Here is a 20,628-nt window from a genome sequence, read left to right as displayed (position 1 = left end):
ACTTTGTTTTTATAAAAGTTTTTGAGTAATCATTTGTCCAATACAGAAATGTCATGTTGGAAGAAAAATGTATAAAATCATAGGAAAGTTATCTAAGAAATTAAAACCTCACAGATCATTTAATTATGCTAAATTCTTTTCCTATTTTCTTCTCTACATGCAAAGCCTGTCTTTGAAGACATGTGGCCATTGACTTCTCAATGTACCATCTATTTCTGCAAAATCCATACATTTAATCCCTTCATGAGATTATTATTTTTAAATGATTTGTAGCATGAATTAAATTTCTTCTCAATTTATGGCTGGATAACGTATCAGTCAATTTAGGTAGGTTTGTGCCATTTGTAACCAATATGCTTGTTTTCTTTTGTTGGGAAAAGAGTCTGATGCTAAAGAGATGCAAGATTGGGAAAGATGATGTGGCAATCTGACTGATGTAAAATAGATCTTCTGGTCTAGTTTCCTTAAAGGTCTCTCCACCAATATGACATGATATGATTGGGATTAGTTTGATTGTTACAACAAACTTATACTTCTCAAAAATAAACAGTACCTTTCTATAAAAGATTGTCCAGTCTCATGAGAGTAAGCTTTTTCCTAACTGTCACCTTAATTAGCAAAGCTTTTTATCTCACCATGGAATCCTGCAGGTTCTCAAAATCCGTGCTCTAGCAAGGCTGAACTTACCCCCTAGCAGATCCCAATATTTGAAAAATATCAAATCTGTTTGGAACATGGGTATTTGTTGATTTTGGCACTAACCCCATGTGGGTAAGAAAGACAACTGCAATTTTTCTCATCACACAAAACAGTATTGTGCATATCGCTTGCATCTCTTGCTCTACATCTGTTAAGCAGGACACATACACAAACATATCCATGGGCACACACACACACACACACACACACACACTCTTAAATTACTGCTTTTTAAGAATGAGAAATCAAACTGAGTAACTCTGAGTCATTTGATTTCCACACCATCTACGAAGCCACTGCTAATAAGGTCTTACCCTGTTAGCACTTGTAAATTCTTGGGCCAGAGCTCCCTCCTCCTAAGCACTGATCGTGAAGGTGAAGGGTGAGGACATAATGTGTTTTATTGTAGCCATAAGGCCAAACAGGAAGGGTTGTAATTAAAGAGCAGAAATAGGGAAGTGACTGACCATGAAAGCATTCAAGAAGAGAATCCCAAGCATCCTTTTAGAAAATGATGAACATGAAAGCCAGTTTGCAAAACACTACAGAGTGGCAAGATCCTGGGGGATGGTTAAGGCAAAAACCAATAGTTCTGTCATGAATTATGAGAGTGAAACTGCGGAAGACCTGGAAAAGAAACCTGACCCATCATGTGTGGTGATCAATTCAGCAATTTTATGTACATGAAGGAATTTAGTCAAAAATTAAATCTAAGAAATAGATTGGTATGTGATGTTTTAGGGATAGACAACTCTACACTTCTTTGTGGATGACTGAAATGTAGGATCCCTTTCCTGACTTTGTACTGAGAGGCTAAAACACCAGTTCCATGATGGGGGCATCATATTACATTACTTGAACAGACAGAAGCATGAAAAATAGAGAGATGTGATTCATCCTGATCTTTCTACATACCCCAAAGGTACCCATAGCTTCCAACTAAATGATTTGGAGCACAGAACTCAGCAATTCTCAGAAAGTGCTCTTAATGCATCAGGGATGTAAAACCTGGATCAAGGTACCAGACAAAGGTTAATTCTACCTGGCTGGTAGATATACAGCTGGAGGCCCAAGAAAATGAAGAGGCTGCCTACCCAGACTTCAGGCCAATGACCAGAGAAGTGTGAGAACGGGATGCTAAATCATGCTTTTTGCTACTTTCCTGAAGCAGATGGCATTCATCTTGCTATTTATGCTTTCTTTTCAGGAATAATTATAGCTACTTCCGATATAGAAAAGGCTTTAATGTTCTGCCAAAGTTCTGAGATTATTAAAACCATTTCCTTAATGTTTTTATTATAATAGCTGTAATTCCGATCATCCCACTTGTAACAGGACTATTTCTTAAGATTTGTAAAGCATCTTAATCAGTCATTAGGTTTCCTAAGGTTTCTGCTTTTGAGACAGTTTCATGAAGATAATATTTCTCAGAACCTTACTTTTTAATGGTTGATTAGGTACATTCCTAAAAGTATTAAAAGAATTGATAGGATCAATTTTTTAAATTTTTGACAAATAACAGTCTAAGTCATTAGTTAAAGCATTTGATATGATTGGTTTTTGTTACATCCTAATGACAGGCAGATGATGAGAAGTTATAACATGTTTCAAGGCAAGTAGCGTTAAATATGCTGAGGGGATCAGTAGTTGGCTGGAGAATATTTGGTATAAAACAGATATTTTCAAAACCTTGGAAGATTTTGATGATTTCCCCAATAAAGCTTTGAAATAACAAACTTCATTAATCACTCTAGTTGTTTTGGTAAATGGATTTCAGTTCAAATGGTTTTGTCTTTAAATTTTACTTTTTAATTATTTATGTAAAAGGATCAGGGAAGGAGAGAGAGGAGGAGAGAGAGTGTGTGTGTGTGTTTGTCAGACACAGGGTAAAATATTCCACCTACTGATTCACTTACCAAATGACAGAATAGCCAGAGCTGGGCGGTATTGAAGCCAGGACCCTAGAACTCCATTTGGGTATCCCATGTGGATGATAGGGATACAAGTGTTATAGCCCTCACCTGTGTTTCCCATGATGTCCATGAACAGGAAACTGGAATGGAAAGTGGAGACAGACCTTGGGACCAGGCACAATGACCATACTAAGATATCTGTAGCCCAAGAAGCATCTTAGCTCACCTGTCCAAAATGTTGACTTTGTTGTGTTATTTCCATATCTCCCATGGAACAGGATGTCTGTTTGGGGTTCAAAATGCATTCTTTAGTGGCTGGCACAGTGGTGTTATAGGGTAAGCGTCTCACGGCAGTGCCAGCATTCTATATGTGCCAGAGACTCCACTTCTGATCCAGTTCCAAACTTATGGCCTAGGAAACAAGTGGAGGAGGGCCCAAGAGCCCTGTCCCCATGTGGTAAATAGGGCTAACAGGAGTCTCTGGCTCCTGGATTTAGATTATCTCATCTCTGGCCATTGTGACCCTTTAGGAAGTGAACCCAAAAGAAAGTTCTCTCTTCTCTGTCTCTCTTCTTTTCTTCTCCCCAAAATGCTGCCTTTAAAATAAAAATAGACTTGATATTTTAAAAAATGAATCCTTATAGGATGTAGTTAGCCTAAATCCCAGTTGTGCAATCATTATTGTGATTAATTTATGTTTAATATAATTTAAAATAGAAATTGAAGTTTATCTGCTATTTAGCATGAATTTTACAGATAAACAACAATCTTGGCCAAGCATTTTAAAATCATTTTTAATTGTCTTTGGGAAAAATTATTCTTTTAAGATTCAGACCAAGGTCAAATCAAGTGAAAAAGAAATTCAATGATTACTTAGGTTTACTTGCAAACAAAAACTCAACAAAATTAAAGGTGACTTTCAAATGCTGTCGTTGTGTTTAAGATTTAAAACTATATCCTTTTCTTCTATATCGCCTCATACGTTACTCTTATTCTACAATATTTAACACTGCACACCTGTGGAAGGCTTTTGTTTTTGCTGCCTCTGGAAATACTTCCAAAATTTCAAAGCTAGGAGATTTTTCAATTAATTGAAATTTTTTCAGATTGCAGGATATAACAAGTATCTATCTCTAAACTTCAAAATATATATCTCATATTAGTTGGGATGTTCACATGTACATAGAAGATAAAGATAAATTAATATAGCCATATGTATCATCCTACTGGTATTTGTTACCTCCATGTCTGATACTGCAGGAAAGAGCCAAGGTGAAGAATATGTTCAGTTTCATTCAATGTTCAGTATGTTTTCATGCATTTTTACCCTGAACTGTTATGTCTCAATGCCGTCCAATTTTGATTTAGATCACTTTATGGTGAAGCCAAAAAATACATATAAGATGCTGTAAAAATCTGGCTGGTGTTAAGGTGGACAAAACAACAATGTAAAAATTATAAAATTCTATTAAAAGCGTACCTAAGAGAGAACATCTGATTATCAACAGGAAGCTAGAAAGGAGTTTCTAATAGAAAAAGCAAAGATTATTTTCTGGAATTGTGTATGTGTGTGTGTGTGTGTGTGTGCAAAATTCAAGAGCAGCAACTAAGAATAAACCAGGACTCCTTCATTTGAAAACATGTCTGCTCCAGATGTGCTGACTGCCTTTCTGCATGAGACTTTGCAACCAGGTGCTCAGCTTAGGTAGCCCAAACCCCTTGGGCTCCTTAGCTTTTCGTCGAGCCAGAAACTGCCAATGATGGGCCATTATTCCTAATTGCAATAGCAAGTAACAAGCATTCTGGCCCTGGCCCAGACTGACCGCTATTATTGCTGGTACTGATTTATCCATGCAATTACCCTGCTGTGCAACTCCATTCCCAAGGATTTAATTGGATGCACATTATTGTGCATTAAGTCACTGCTTTCAACTCTTGAAGTATTTTCTTAATTTGTAAACTTATTCAATGAAATCAAACTATGGGAGAAAATAGTAAGACATTTTCAAGTGGAAGTACTGTCATATCCGGTTGAATGAAAAAGTTTTCATATTAGGAAGGGCAAGGTCGGTTTTACATTTATTCATCCCTCATTAATGTATTTGTTCTTAGCCAACTTCCAGGTGCAATGCGGTGAAGGAAATACAGTCTTTGTCTTCATAGTGGATAAGTTTTGTTTATGAATTCAACTAAAAATATTATTCATTTATATAGAATGTTTGAAAATCTATGCACATTTTATCATGAAAGTTTTCTTCAATCTATTGCTCTCCCTGATGTATTATCTCTGGGTTCAGCTTTTTCATGTAAAATGGTGTGTGGGCGTGTGTAATTCTTTTTGATCTTTTAAACAGTGAAGCCTGTTTTGCTGGACAGGGGCAGAGATTCTATACTTGCTGGCTCTTCACTATTCTGTCAAGAAGTAGGATGCATTTTCATTACCATTGGAAGAAGAATGTTCTCATGGCCTAAACCTCTTTTGCTTTCATCACTGATTTACTGTAATAGTAGTCAAATTCCTACAAATGTGTCACAGATTTATATTTATTCTTACTGCAATAACTTTTACTTCATTGTAATGTAATAAAAATAGTTGTATTCAAAGAGTTCAAAATGTTCATAGAGAATGGAATTAGAGCATCATGTTCACATTCCACAGACTTTAAAATATTTGTTTATTTGAAATGTTTGGCTAGAAGAGAGGAAGGGAGGATCGTGAGGTAGAGGGGGAGAAAGAGAGATTAGTATCTTCATCAACTAGTTCTCCAATGGGCACAATAATTGGGGCCATGACAGATGGAAGCTAGGAACTTTATCTGGGTCTCTGGGTAAAAGGGACTCAAGTATCTGATCCAACTTCTGCTGCCTTCCCAGGAGTTTTTGCAGGGGTTTGGTTGGAAATAGAGTCACTGTGACTTGAATAGGTTCCCATATGGCACACTGGTATTATAGTCATTGACTTAGCCTATTTAGCATAATATCAGGCCAATCAAACTTTGTGAAGATTCTAAATTGAAAACTTATCTCTATGCAATGATTTATTGTTTATAGGAGAATACAGCAAGTAAATAATAACCATTGCCATCTATGTACTCAAAATGACAAATTATTCATTTAAACTAGAAAAGGACAAGATGCTTATCAATATAAAAGTTTAAAAATTGCAACCATTTATGCATTTATACAACTCTACTTTTCCAAAATGAAATATATTTATTATAACATATATATATACTAATTCAATATGCAGTAAATAGAGTTAGTGAAATCAATGTATAACATACAGGGAATATGTTGCAAGGTTTAAAATGTAAATTTAATGTAGGATTTACTGTTGAAATGATGCTAATGTGCCAGGATTTCCAAATTAATTGTAGAATTTTCTTTATTAAATGCATACAGTTTTTTCACAGATAATGAATTTTGTTGCACATGATTTTGAAAACAGTATCATGTGTTATATTTTTCATGTATTTTCTGAAATATGTTTCCAAGTGTTTTTAGCTAAAAGAGATGAAATATATCAGCAAGCAAAACACAGAAATATGTAACTATTTATTCCAACCTTACATAGTTCCAAAAGCTCTTTAAACATTAAACTTTAATAATGGAATGGAATATAGGCTCAGTTATAATAAGGAGGATTGGTTTAAGTGTTAGCAGCCTATGGTTTCTTCTAAGCCCTCCCTAACTAGCCCTTAGAGCCAGTGAATGCACTAGCCACCTATCAGCTCTCTAATCTTCAGTTCTTTCAATCTTCTGTATGAGAATACTAAAATAGATTCTGGCTAACTTGCTGGACCACTGGAAATTTCAAATAAGAGAATAGATATAAAACAGCTAAACAAGTTTTACGTCAAGAGATTGTTATGCTATAACCAAGAGGCCATGGTTCATTTAAAGCTGCATATTCACAAAGAACCGGCACCGCTGTATGTGTTGTGATATTTGCTTGGAGAAAAAAAAAAACCCTAAGTCTTTATTAGTTCACCTATTTTTACTTGGTGAAACTTAAGTAATATGAAGTAAAATTATTAATTCTGGTGTTATTGGCTGAAAAGAGAACCCATTAACTCTTCTTGTCTTGATTTCTAGAAGAAAACAAACCAAAACAAAACAAAGCAAACAGTACTTGTACATATGGTACCCAAACTATTCTGGAAACCATTTATGTGATAACATTTGGCGAAGTGTCACTCTGCTCGTTAACACTATTAGCAAGGAAGAGATAGATCACTCTATTCTCGCTGCTAATCTATTTGACTCAAAGATAGATTTGGCACTGTTTTCCAACAAATTTCATCAGTTAACCTCTAGACAGGGTTCCAAACATTTGGCTTTTTCAAGTTCCTGAAATATAATAAAAGATTAAGGTAAAATAAAACAATTTGACATTGGAGTAAATAATCACAAATCATGTTTGGCCTTAAAAGATAGTGGATAGTGCACACACACACACACACACACACACTATTCATTTTAAATTTGGCATAGAATTTTTTTAACAACATTTATTTAGTTTTATTGGAAAGTCAGCTATACAGACAGGAGGAGAGACAGAGAGAAAGATCTTCCATCTGCTGATTCACTCTCCAGGTAGCTACAACAGCCAGAGCTGAGCCGATCTGAAGCCAGGAACCTGGAGCCTTGTCCAGGTCTGCCATGTGGATGCAGGGTCCCAAGGCTTTGGGCCATCCTTGACTGTTTTCCAGGCCACAAGCAGGGAGCTGGTTGGCAAAGGGGGCCTCCAGGATTAGAACCAGGACCCATATTGGATCCTGGTGCATGCAAGATAAGGACTTTTGCCACTAGGCCATCGCGCTGGGCCCTAGCATAGAAATTTTGTCTTCCTTATATGACATCTCTTGCCACATCAATTCTATTCATTAGAAACAAATACTGCTTACAAAATTTTTACATCTTATTTTAAATAAAACTGCCTTTGACTTTCTTAAGGATTACCTGAATCACTTTAAATAATAATTTATTGTGTATTCTATATGGTTTCCAATACTCTTTCCTTAAGATTTAGTTCATTTTACAAATATCTACAGATCTAGATGTTACGGTAAGATAGTAAGAGTTATGCTTCAGTTACTTGTCTTTATCTCTTCCATTCTAGCAGTGAACAAAATGACAAAACAGAGAGGATGCATGCAAAATTTAAAAACTAGGGACAGGCATTGTGTGCTTTCGTGGGTAAAAGCCACCGCGTGCGATGCCAGCATCCGACATGGGTACTGGTTTGAAACCCAGAAGCTTCACAGAGGAAGCAGCTTTTCAGTCTTTGGATGTGATGTATCACATTTATGGATTTCCATATGTTGAACCATCCCTGCATTCCCGGGATGAATCCTGCTTGGTCCGGATGAATGATCTATCTGATGTGTTTTTTAATTCTACTGACTAGGACTTTGTTGAGAATCTTAGCATCAATGTTCATCAGGGAGATTGGTCTGTAGTTTTCCTTCTCTGCTAATTCTCTATCTTTTGGGATTAACATGATGTTGGCTTCGTAGAATGAGTTTGGAAGGGTTGCTTCCTTTTCTATTGTTTTGAAGAGTTTGTAGAGGATTGGGGTTAGTTCTGTTTGGAATGTTTTGTAGAATTCTGTAGTGAAACCGTTTGGGACTGGGCTTTTCTTTGTTGGGAGATCTTTAATCACTGATTCAATCTCTGCTTCAATTATGTGTTTGTTCAGGTCTTTTGTTGCCTCTGGGCTAAGTTTGGTAAATGGTGGAAGTCTAAGAACTTTTCCATTTCTTGGTGGTCTTCTGATTTGTTGGAATACAGTTCCTTGTAGTAATTTCTAATTATTTCACTAATGGTTGCAGTGTCTGCTGTTATGTTGCCTTTTTCATCTTTGATGCTGTTAATTTTCGCTTTCTCTTGTTTTTTCTTTGTCAGTCGGGCCAGTAGGGTGTCTATTTTGTTTATCTTCTCAAGAAACCAGCTTTTTGAGTCATTGATTTTGTGTATGGTTTTTTTTTATTTCTATCTGGTTGATTTCCTCCCTTGTTTTGATGATTTCTTGTTTCCTATTGTGTGGGGGGCCCTTCTGCTGTTGCTTTTCCGATTCCTGGAGGTGTGTGCTTAATTCCTGTATTTGGTGCCTTTCTTGGGCCTTGACATGAGCTCCAATTGCAATGAGCTTACCCCGTAGTACTGCTTTGGCAGTGTCCCACAAGTTTTGGAATGTTGTATCAGAGTTTTAATTGGTTTCCATACATTTTTATCTCGTCTTTAATTTCTTCTCTGACCCATTGTTCGTTTAATAGCATATTGTTCAACCTCCAAGAGTTTCTATATTTCCTGGGGCATTTTGAATTGTTGATTTCCAGATTCATTCCATGGTCTGAGAGGGTACATGGTATGATTCCAATCTTTTTGAAGTTATTTAGATTTGCTTTGTGTCCTACCATGTGGTCAATCCTGGAAAAGGTGCCGTGCACTGCTGAAAAAAATGTATAATCTGTGACCTTGAGATAAAAGGTTCTTATTATAAATGTATACTAAGTCCAGTTGTTCTATTGTTTGTGTGAGCTCTGTTGTTTCTTTGTTGTGTTTTTGTCATGTTCATTTGTCTATTGCTGTTAATGGGGTGTTGAGGTCACCCATAATTTTTGTATGTGTATCTATGTCTCCCCTTAAGTCCTTAAATAATTGCTTCACATAGCTAGGTGTGTTTGAATTTGGTGCATAGATGTTTATGATGGTTATTACTTCGTGATGGATCATTCCTTTCATCAATATAAAATGTCCTTCCCTGTCCCTTTTGATGTTTGTCACATTGAAGTCTATCTCGTCTGAAATTAGGACAGCTACCCCCGCCTTTTATTCTCGTCCATTGGCATGAAATATCTTTTTCCATCCCTTCACTTTCAGTTTCTTAGTGTCTTTTCTGGTTAGATGTGTCTCTTGTAGGCAACAGAGAATTGGATCCTGTTTGTTGATCCAATCTGTTAATCTATGTCTTTGGATTGGTGAGTTTACGCCATTTGCGTTAAGAGTTAATATTGAGAGGATGCAATTTTCCCTCCCATGAGACTGTGTTTTTTTGGGTGTTGGTATCTGTGTAATTGCCCCTCCTTGTGTGGACTTTAGTGGGGAGACCTTCCTGTTTGCCATCTTTACTTATGGTTTGCCTCCTTTTTTTTCTGGATTTAGCGCATTTCTAAGGAGATTTTGTAGAGCTGGTTTTGTGCTGGCATATTCTTCTAGTTTCTCTTTGCTATGGAAATATCTGATTTCGTTTCTCAAATACAAATGAGATCTTTGCTGGGTATATTATTCTTGGTTGACAGTTGTTCTATTTCAGCATTTGGAAGATCTTTGTCCATTTCCTTGCTTGTAGGATCTATTCAGAGAAGTCAGCAGTGATTCTGATTGGTTTTCCCCTGTATGTGATCTTTTCTCTGCTTCGTACTAGTCTCAATATTCTTTCTTTGTCTTCGTTGTAGTGGAACTTGAGCACCATGTGTCTGGGTGAGGGTCTCTTTAGATCATATTTGTTGGGAGTTCTCTATCTGATCTAGATTTGGGCTGGGTTCCTTTTCCCAGTGTTTTCAAAGTTTTCCTGTATAATTTGGTGGAGAACCATTTGCATTCCTGACTCCCTTTCTGCTCCTTTGGGAAGGCCTATAATTCTGATATTCGATTTCCTGAGGTTGTCTTTCATTTCCTGTATGGTCTTTTTGGCTTTGTTCAGACTTGTCTCCAGGTATTTAATGAGTTGGGTACCTGCATTCTGCGTGTCTTCAATTTCAGAGATCCTCTCTTCTGCTATATTTATTATGTTGGTTAGACTCTCAACTTTGTGCTATAAGTCAAGGATTTTGCTTTTGACTTGTTGTATTTCTGTGACTATGTGGTTCTTTAATTCCTTGAAGTCTTCCCAGTTTTTCTCAATGTCTCTGACGAATTTTATCATTATTCTTCTAAATTCTTTGTCTGGTAGAACTTCCGTGTCTTCATGTCACAACTCCAAAATAGATATTGGCTTTTGGTCTTTTTTTGGTGGGGTGCTGGCTCTCTCATCTGGATCATTACTTCTTCTGATATCTCTTCCCATTGCGTTATTGTTTCCTGTTGATTTGGGGGATTTATTCTCTGATTTGTTTATACACAGTTTCTGGTCTTGGTGCAGTAGTCTGGAGTAGGTGTGAGTCTGCCACTGCTGTTTGGTTTGCATACGGAAGAGAATTTCCCTGAGTTCTGTTGGGTAGGGTAGCTTTGTTAACCTCTGGATATATATAACCCTCTGTAGCTTGGTTTCTCTAAGGTCTGTTGGCTATGGCGTCGTCCTGTGTGCGTCTTCAGGGGTAGGGAATAGTAGCAGCACTCTGTAACTTCAAGACTCCGTGTCTCTGGTCTTGGCGGATTTGGGAGACCCCCAACACCCCTCAGGCCTGTGAGGGAGTATGCGTCAGGCCGCCAGGGTCTCTAGCTATAGGCGCAGGACCACCACCTGTTGAGGCCTCTTCCTCCCCCCCCCCACTATTGTCTTTCTGTACATCGTGTGCTGGAGATTCCTTTCCCTGGTGCCTCCACCGTTGTGATAGATTAAGGCACACTCCGCCTGGCCCCTATGCTCATGGGGGCCCTGGATGCCTGCATGTTGCTGATGCTAGCGCAGCTGCAATTTCAAGACACTCCTCCCAGCCCCTGTGATTGCCAGGGCCCTGGGCACCCACATGTTGCATATGCCAGTGCTGCCGAGGGGTTTCCTGGCACGGTCTGCTTGTCCTCTATGCTAATGGGGACTTCAGGTTCCAGTACTACTTAGGAGCTTTCAGGTGCGGTCCTGCACTGCCCTGTCCTGATGCGAAACCGAGGTGCCGGTGCGCTGAGGAGCCTCTAAGTACGTTCCTGCTATCATGTGCCACCAGCCCGTGCTGCCTCAGGTCCCACAGGTGCAGAGCAGTGTGGCCCTGACCTGATGCGAAACCCAGGTGCCGGCACACTTAGGGGCCTCCAAGTGCTATCCTGCAGAGAGCGTGAGCTAAGCCATGCCAAGGGCACAATGCTGCTGGGGGACCAGAAGGTGTACTCTGTCCAGCCCCTATGCTAATCGGAGTGTCAGGTTCTCAACACAGTTTCAGTTTCCGAGAATTCTGCTTGGGGGGGAGGGACACCTAGTAGGATCGGGCTCCTTGTGGCTCTCTCAGGAAGTGAGATCTGCAGGGCCCTTTACCCTAGCCGCCCTTGCCTCGCTGGGACCCTGGGCGCCTCCGAGTTGCTGGCTAGTGCCAAGGTGCCTCCAAGCGAGGTCCTGCCCGAGGCTTACACCTCCTGGAGCATCAGGCACTCTCACAGCTTCGGTCACTGGAAATTTCGCCAGGGTGGGAGGAGCACAAACAGGATCCGGCTCCATGTGGCATTCTCAGGAAGCAAGCCCTGGTTCACCCTCCACTGGAGCCTCTGTCCCTCCTGCGGACAGTCGCTGCCGCTGGTAGGGATATTCGCAAAAGACAAACTGTCCAGCTCTATCTCCTCTGGGTTGGCTGGGTTTCCCGCTGGTGTTCCCCCTGCCTGGGGCGATTCACCATGTTTCGAGTGGGTCGCTGTGTTCCCCCTTCTTTCTCTGCATTCCTTCCAAGTTACGTGGTTCTTCTTGGCTGCTCGATGTCCTGGGAGCTTCGAGCACTCGTCCCTGCAGGTCTCTGGTGTGCCGCACTCCCCTCAGCTATGCCCTGTCCCTCTCTCACCTCATCCTCCTCTGTGCCTGCCCTCCTTGGTCAGCCATCTTCCTACCCGAGCTCTCTTTAATTCTTGCAATGGCATATTTTCATTTCACTTTGCAATCACAAACTAAGCTTCTTAGGTAAATTATCAATGCATAGTGAAGAGAAAAGAAAAAAACTACTCTTACCCGGGATTCTAGACAAAGGCTGTAAACAATATTTGAATCTCAGGATGACAATCTTATTCATACAGATTACCCTTTATGTACTCTATGTATATGCTATCAAAGATAAGGGAAAACAGTATGTTTGCATTATATTTGCATTTGGGGGACTTATTTCACAAAGTATATTGGTTTTCAATTTGATTCATTTAATTGCAATAGCCAAAATTTCATTCTTTTTCTGGCTGGTTAGTACCTCATCTTCTTTATGTAGACCCCTGTGGATGGACATCTGGTTTGATTCCATATCTTTGCTATTATGAATTGGGCTTCTGTAAGTAAGATGGGTTCAGACTGCTCTCTGACATGCTGATTTTGTTTCACTTGAATGAGTTCTCAAGAATGGGTTGGTGGCTCATGTGGTAAATTTATATTCAGAGGAATCTCCATACTGTTTTCCATTATGTTTGCAAGAGTGGACATCCTCACAAATCGCAGATTAGGGCCCTTTCTGGCACCACTCTGTCCCAACATTTGTTGCTTTTTGATTTTGTATGATAGCCATTTGAACTGGGGTATGGAGGACCTCACTGTAGCTTTGATTTTCATTTCCCGGAAGGTGAGTGATACTGAGCATTGCTTCCTAGGTCTGTTGCCCAGTTGAATCCCATTCTATGAAAAATGCCTGTTCATGTCCTTTGCTCATTTTTTAACTGAACTGTATAGTTTGTTGTTGAATTTCTTGGACTGTTTATGGGTCCTGAATATTAATCTTTAATCGGTTACATATTTGGTAAATATTTTCCTCCATTCTGTTGGCTGTCTCTTCACTTTGATGAGGTTTTCTTTTCAACGAAGCATCCTCTTAGCTTGATGTAATCTTTTTGATTATTTTTGCTTTATTAATTTGTGCTTGAGGATCGTTCCCAAGAAGTCTTCTTTCAAGTTTGTTTTTTTGGAAGACTTTTGATAACAGCTGCCCTTCAGTGGATAGTTACGGTGCCATCAGCTTTCATTTTGATGCTTAGGAGTCCGTTAGCTTTTGTGGTTCTCTAACATTTTTTTTTCTACATCTGAGAAGAATATCATAGGTATTTTGATTGAAATTGCATGGCTTTTGGTAATATGTACATTTTGATGATATCAATTCTATCAATGTATGTGGCAGGTCTTTCCATGTTTTGATGTTTTCTTCTTTTTTCTAATACTTTATAATTTTCAGAATTGAACTCTCTCACAAACTTGACTAAATTTATTCAGAGATATATAAATTAATTTACAGTTACAGTGAATGGGACTTATTCTACAGATTTTTCTCAGCTGTGAAGTTGTTTCTATATACAAAGGGTATTGATTATTGTGTATTGATTTTATATCCTGTAACTTTAACAAGCTCTTTTGAGTTCTGATAGTCTCTTAGTGTAGAATCTTTCTGTTCCTTTATGCAGAAAATCATGTCATTTACAAATAACAATAGCTTTACTTCCTCATTTCCAATTTGTATCTATTTGATGTCTTTTTCTTGCCTAATGGCCCTAGTTAAAATTTCAAATGTGTTAAATAATTCACATATATATGTGTGTGTGTGTGTGTGTGTGCTCTACTTCAAAAACCTAGGGCTACTATTTTCTCAATTTTGTGTGTATGAAAATGAAGGAAAGTGTAAATAAATTCTGAATGTCCACCTAGGCATGGGTAGCAAGAAATAGTGTTCCTGGAGCCCAGTGCCATGGCTCAGAGGCTAAATCCTCACTTTGTACGTGCCATGATCCCAAATGCGCACCTGTTCATGTCCCGGCTACGCCACTTCCAATCCAACTCCTTGCTTGTGGCCTGGGAAAGCAGGAGAGAATATCCCAATGAGACTCTACATGCACAACAGAAACCCACGAAAAGCTTCTGTCTCCTTTCTTCGGGTAAGCTTAGCTCTGGCAATTGCAAACAATTTGAGAGTGACCAGTGCACAGAAGATTCTCTCTGTGTCTCCTTCTCTCCATACATCTGATTTACCTTTCCAATAAGAACAAATCAATCTTTAAAAAAAGTAGTTTACCCAAGTAATATGATTAAGTGACTGGCAGTTCCACATTATGATATGTCGTAGTCCTCCTTTCCTAAACATTATAACTTCTTGAGTTACTCCTACTCGAAAGGATCTTCCTTGGTTTTCTATCTTGCAAATTGTTATTTCTAAAGAAATCAGTGGTTTTTATAACAATTAAATTTTGAAAAGTCAATTGAGGACGAAAGTGCCACTGCAATAATGCCATTTTTTCCTACCAAGTGTTCATAATTGTATCTCCAAAACTTGAATGCTTTCTTACAACTCAGTGATTCAGAAAAAATATATTGGCCAATGACTCAATTCTTGCAAATGATGTTGGAAATTTATTTTTAATCTGTATTAAATAATATCATTTGTTATTTCTAAAATAATTCAAGGCCAGATTGCATAATTTGAGCAAATGTAAAATTTTAAAATAAGTGTATTAAACATTGTTTAATGCTTTCTTGGCTCATTTTATAACTGTTGTTACAGTTCACTTAACATTTTCCTAGTTTTCGTTTAGATTAAGCACTTTTGGCTTTTCTATGTCATTTAAGTAATAGTTTCTACACTGTTTTAAATTAAGAAATTAACAAGAAAATGACATTCCTTTAATACAAAGGAATTATTTTTCAGGCAGTTAGCAAGAATAGAATTGTGTCTTTGGGGGAAATTTACAAGTAATTTTCCAACCCAGTAATAGAGGAGAGGATTGATGAAATGTTTCTTCATCTTTCATCTTGTCACATTAGGATTCATTTAAAAGCCAAAATTCAAAATTCCTTTTCTAAAAAAAAATAAAATCATACCACTTCTTGGTCTGATACACTAGCAAGAGACAGTGCATGTGAAGCTCAATGTGACAAGAAAATGCTGTGACTCACTGAAGACATCCTGTTGAACAGTTCTAGCTAAAATCTGAGTTCCTCAAGGAGAGGATGCAGATGTATCTGAAAGTGTCTGCCTTGCTCTACTCTATATTTGAAATCACTACCCACTAGTGGCTTGTTAACTTTAGCAAGTAAAAATGTTTAGTTCTTATTTGCTGTACCTTATCCTGTCCAATGGAAGAGGTTAGGTACAACCATTTGTGGTTTGGCAGTCTGGTACAGAAGGTGTCAGAAGCAATAAACATGTCAACAATAAACTAATGAGTTTAGATAGTGATATACTGTCATGTGTATGTGACATGTAAAGCTAAAACAAGTTTTGAATGTTCAGCATAAGAAATGAAATATTTCAAACCTTTTTATACCTATAATTTTCTTATATCTCAACTTCATTTTCACCACCAGAATTTACTACTTGTTTCAGCTTCATTTTTACCATTGACTGATTTTTCCTAATGATTTTTACATATGCCCCTGTATCTAATAATAGAGTTTAATTTCACATGTTTGCTATATGGTATGGAGTAAATCTTAAGCATTTTTGATAGCTGGCATTGGGGGGTTTAATTTTATTTCTACCACTCATCTATGTAGATAAAAAAGCATTTATGTTCAATATTATGAATGGCATTTCACTGTGAATTCACCACAGCATATGTAGCTCTTCTGTCTTTTGTTGATATTCAAGTCATTTGATATTGCCTATTTTTCTATTTGGTGGTTATTAGAGCTAACATCTCTTATTTTTTTTGTTTACTCATAATTTTAAGCTGATGCATAGGTCTGAGTAACCCTCTCACGTGTGTGTCCCTAAGCCTGAATTTTCTGTTACAGAAGGTTAATTAAAATTTTCTGAATATATTTTTATATAATGATACTTATTCATATTAGAAAAAGTAACTATTTTAAAGCAAAATGTTTTAGACAAAGGAAATACATTCAAAGTCCTGAAGTGAGATAAACCTGGCATGTTCTAGAGATAGAATAACAGTGAACACATAGCAAAAGGTTTACAGATTAATAAACTATTTAATTTTGGAGTACCTTGACAACTTTTGAAATGGTAGTCAAGAAGGGAAGAAAATGAATTTATGCATAACCTAACTATTGGCCATTCAAATATATGCACATATATAATTCCAATATTACTGGCACTATTGTTGCATAAATACTATCTAATAAAAATATAGACAGTACATAGAAGGACAATCAAAGTTCACTATTAATAACTGAGACATTTATGTAATTATAAATAACAGAGAGACTTGCAAGATCACATTCAACAAAATGGCAGATAGCAAATGTGCTGTAACTGATGTTTGGTCATAGCATCACAAATGTTGCTCCAAAATAGGATGTAATTCAGCTCTCTTGAGATGTCACCTTTTCTAATCTTTGTGCTCCAACGGATTCAATGGGTGCTGGTCCTGAGTTTTGTGCAGCTTAGTTAAGAAGCTGCCAGCATGGGCCCAGTGGCATGGCCTAGCGGCTAAAGTCCTCGCCTTGAAAGCGCCCAGATCCCATATGGGCACTGGTTCTAATCCCAGCAGTTCCACTTCCCATCCAGCTCCCTGCTTGTGGCCTGGGAAAGCAGTAGAGGACGGCCCAAAGCTTTGGGACCCTGCACCCGCATGGGAGACCCGGAAGAGGTTCCTGGTTCCCGGCTTCAGATCAGCGCAGCACCGGCCGTTGTGCTCACTTAGGGAGTGAATCATTGGACAGAAGATCTTCCTCTCTGTCTCTCCTCCCTGTATATCTGTCTTTGTAATAAAAATAAATAAATCTTAAAAAAAAAAAGAACCTGCCAGCAAAAAAGTCTTGAATAGCAATGAAGACCAAGTCTGTTTATTTACCATTGCCTCTCTGAGGTGTTGCTGTAAATTTGTGGGGCCTAAAATTCCTCCCACAAGGAACTCCTTAGCACAAGAGATCCATTCTCTGCTTCAATCTCTGATGGTTATGCAGCATCCAATGTGACGTTCAGGCTTTGTTAACAAACTATTTGCAGCAAAAATTAATTACTGATTAAACAACATCTGCAAAGCCAAATAAAGCAATGTCACCTGATTAATTAGTGTGTCGACTTTATATCCATAGGATGAAATAAGGTTGTTAAGATAAAATAGCTGGACAAAATAGTTCAACAAAAAGTCAATGAAGAAACATACTGTGTTTTGTTTTTTTAAATGACTCATCAATCTTTTCTGTGACATTCCTACTTGCATTTCACAGCACATTTGATTGTACTCAAATGAAACTCTTCTTTTTAGAAGGTTAGATTAAAATGCCACAAGTCTACAATACAAAGGCAATTATTCTAAGTTTGCCAAATTATGTTACCTTGTAGCAAAATTTTACTCGTTAATGGTAAAGAAAAAGGATGCATTTAAAAAGATATTGAAGTCTAAGCTTATCTTCTAATCTCATTACTAACAAAAGAATCTCTTTAAATGTTACAAGCTCTAATATAATGAGTTAAGATATGACAGTATAGGGCTCGGCAGCGTGGCCTAGTGGCTAAGGTCCTCGCCTTGATCCCATATGGCCGCTGGTTCTAATCCCGGCAGCTCCACTTCCTCTCTCTATCTCTCCTCCTCTCAGTATATCTGACTTTGTAATAAAAATAAAATAAATCTTTAAAAAAAAAGATATGACAGTATATTAGCTGTGGACTATTTTTTACAAGATTTCACAAAAAGAAAGGTACCTTACCTCTAGATACTGTGCATATCTGTGCACATGCAGCTCACATGTGCGTACAAACCTTATAACATACCAAAAATTATAGCATTAGAATTTGTCATGAATAGATGAATGCATCTAGATAGTATTTATTCTGTTCATCTATTCTAGTCTTTTACTGCCCTCCATTCCTTCCTTCCTTCTTTCTCTTCTTCCTTCTTTTTCACTAAAATCATTGAGAACATCACTCTGACCACAAAATATACATATATATGAAATCATTGCATAATGCATCTTAAATAGATAAACTTTTCATCCCTCAAGCAAGTGTTTTAAATAATAAAAAGTGACACTATTCTGGCTTCATGAACCCAAAGGGCGTGGGAAGTCTGATGGGGCCCGGGGCCCCTGGCCTGGGTCCTTGGGCCCACCTGTGTGGTGAGTGCCATATCCATGAAGCCCAGGTGTGGGGGATCCAGTGGGACCTGGTTCCTCTGGACCAGGTTCTTGGGCCAGCTATACAGTGGGGGCTGGGTCTGTGATTCCTGTGGGTGGTGGGTCCAGTGGGGCCCAAATCTCTGGACCAGGGTCCTTGGACCCACCTGTGTGGTAGATCCCTTATTTATCAGGTCCTGGGAAGAGGGTCCAGTGGGGTCCAGTTCGTGTAGCCCAGGTCTTAGGGTCCATCAGTGAAGTGAATGCCAGGTCAATGAGAAATGGGGGCAGGAATGTTTACTGGAGACCAGGTCTCCTGGACAGATCCTTGAGCCCACCTATGGGAACTGGCCCCCCTTCAGTGGAAAAGATGAAGCAGTGGATAGTAGACCATGACGAACATGGAGGATATGGCAGCTCCCTGGTTCCCGCAGAGGACATCTAGCACCATAGCAGAGGAAGAAGAACAGAACAAATTGGACAACCACCCCAGCCAAACAATGACAGCAAACATCTGGATGAATGGAGACTGTCATTTTGACTGTGTCAACTAAGGGACATTGGAAGGGTTTTCTCATCCTTGGATCAGCAATATTGACACATGTCAGAGCTATCAAAACCACCTGGGCTGAACTCTCAGAGCATGGGCTGCGTTAGGACCCTAGATTGGTATCAGGTGGTCGTTCCCCCGCCCTGGGTTGGAAGCTGGGTCTAGTTTCTCCCCTCATCTTCTCCCTTTCCCGAGACACAGGAAAAAGATATAGAAAAGTGAGAAACAATGATCACACCCATTTTCCTCTGACCCTCAATTCTTCACATCCTGATCAACAATGTAAGCATTACTAAAAAAAATAAACAAAAGACCCTTGATGAATGATTCAAGTCCTAAGTGTAAAGTTATAAAAAAGTATATAAATACTTTATATTTGTGTAGTTAAATGAGATCATGCATAAGAAAAAGTGATAATTGTGTAGTCAATAGTGAGTGTTGAATAAATATTAGCCAACAGTAAAAATGCTGTTTTATTTTATTTTAAAGCACAGAGCTTACTTTTGAACACTTGATGATCATCCAATAAGATTTTGTTTTGAACTATTTGACTTAATTTAGAATCATAAAGTAGATCATTAAACATAATATAGTGTGTACCATTTTTCTTAGAAATACTTATACAAACCAGTTTTATGAGATCTATCTATTTAGGAAAACTGCTTTAACAAGGCCTTAAATACTTTTAAAGCAGAACTGATACTTTTCTTCATCATAAGGTCCATATAAAGACATCCCTGAATTCCCTGGAGAGTTGATATCTGCCTCCCCAATAAATCCATTATAGAAATAGCATTCTAAATACAGCTGCTATTTTGTACTGATATTAAACTGCAGTTATACCCTATATTCTCAAGTTAAATGAGGATTTATGCAACAATCTTATTGGTAGCCTCTACTGGTGTTTCTTAGTTATAAAAAGTCCTCCATAGGCCAATGAAGGAGCCAATGGCCTAAGGAGCCATTCCAGGTGACTGTGTGGAATCAGTGTCCATAGTTCGTTCACACACAGGTCTTTCTGGGTCCCGTGATACTCTTGCTTGGCAGAAGTAGAGGCTCCTTGTGAACAGCTCTTTTGAAAATCCAAATTTTTGTGTGTTTTATCATTCTATTTTGAGAATTTTGCAAATAAAAATCATACAATATGGGATAAACAAAGCACATTGCTGGCAGGATGTGGCACATGAGGTGCCAGTTCAGAACCTGTGATATTATTCAGCTTAAAGATTCACACTTTCTGAAACAAGGAGAAAGAATGGTGTAGGAATTAATTAGATTATTGTGAATAAGTGCCTCTTAATATATTTGGAAAAACCTCCACTTCAAACACTGCATATGAATAATACATGATAATGACATGAATAATATTACACTTTAAACGTAAATGTACTACTACATTAAAATAGCTTCTAAATCCTCCTCTTGTTCTTAGTTGCAGAACAAATTTGCATGCCCCAATTACCAACATTCTGGTGTGCATTTAGCAAAAGAACACTTCTACAAAAAATGTATATTATTTAGCAAAGAACAACACATAATACAATTTCAGGCTACTAAACTATACA

The 20,628-nt window shown here is 38.1% G+C and overlaps 1 protein-coding gene across 1 annotated transcript in view; it reads left to right on the top strand.

Moving 5' to 3' along the window:
* Positions 1-20,628, top strand: part of NLGN1 (neuroligin 1) — a 691,248-nt gene that overhangs the window by 545,449 nt on the left and 125,171 nt on the right. The window lies entirely within an intron of this gene.

Source organism: Ochotona princeps, chromosome 3 (genome assembly GCF_030435755.1).
Source record: "Ochotona princeps isolate mOchPri1 chromosome 3, mOchPri1.hap1, whole genome shotgun sequence".
NCBI classification, from domain to species: domain Eukaryota; kingdom Metazoa; phylum Chordata; class Mammalia; order Lagomorpha; family Ochotonidae; genus Ochotona; species Ochotona princeps.
This window is presented reverse-complemented; position numbering and strand designations above follow the sequence as displayed.